The sequence below is a fragment of the Sinocyclocheilus rhinocerous genome, unplaced genomic scaffold, assembly GCF_001515625.1.
Source record: "Sinocyclocheilus rhinocerous isolate Xijiao unplaced genomic scaffold, SAMN03320098_v1.1 scaffold2500, whole genome shotgun sequence".
NCBI lineage: Eukaryota > Metazoa > Chordata > Actinopteri > Cypriniformes > Cyprinidae > Sinocyclocheilus > Sinocyclocheilus rhinocerous.
The window spans coordinates 196,981-197,628 of record NW_015660026.1 but is presented as its reverse complement, the minus strand read 5'-3'; the positions used below and the strand labels follow the sequence as shown (position 1 = coordinate 197,628).

Here is a 648-nt window from a genome sequence, read left to right as displayed (position 1 = left end):
GATTCCTCAGTGTTTGCTAAACGTTCTGTAATTTATTAGTCGGTATATAATACAGCATGTGGTGTATGCCATACCTCGTCTTATTCGTTTTTGTTAATAAACGTTTTGTAAGCTAGTTTGTCATTGTATCTTACTGTTTTATTGCTGTTATGCTTTTTAATTAAGAATAACAATGAATTAATCTTTTGTTTTAGTCTTAAAAAGTGAAATATGTATAGATGTATGTATGCAAATCAGACAATTATCTTTTCTTGTAAAACGTGACACCAAGATCGCGAATTCGAAAGTGAAAGCACCCGAAGCCCGGTTATAACATAAATAGGAACTCCCGTTCACAAAATTTAAATCACAAATCTGATGAAAGAAAAAGAAGGGGTTGAATGTTAACCACTTTCGTTTTCATATAACAATAAACTATGATAAAAGTTCACCAGCATGCATTGATTAATCCCTTCAAATGAAAATATTGCGACCAAATCATGTGCTGGTGTAACCAACTGAGAAAGTTAGTCGCAAAAGAGCGACCAGTGGGAAGAATGAGCCTGGGTGCAATTTTTGTCTGGGCCAAAAACCGGACCGAATTTGCATGCCCTGCTGTAAATTTTGACCGGTTGATGAAAAACAAGCTTATGTGGATTCTACACATTT

The 648-nt window shown here is 34.9% G+C and overlaps 1 protein-coding gene across 2 annotated transcripts in view; it reads right to left on the bottom strand.

Moving 5' to 3' along the window:
- klf6b (Kruppel like factor 6b) overlaps positions 1-648 on the bottom strand; it is a 7,442-nt gene that overhangs the window by 2,463 nt on the left and 4,331 nt on the right. The gene's annotated exons all lie outside the window — the stretch shown is intronic.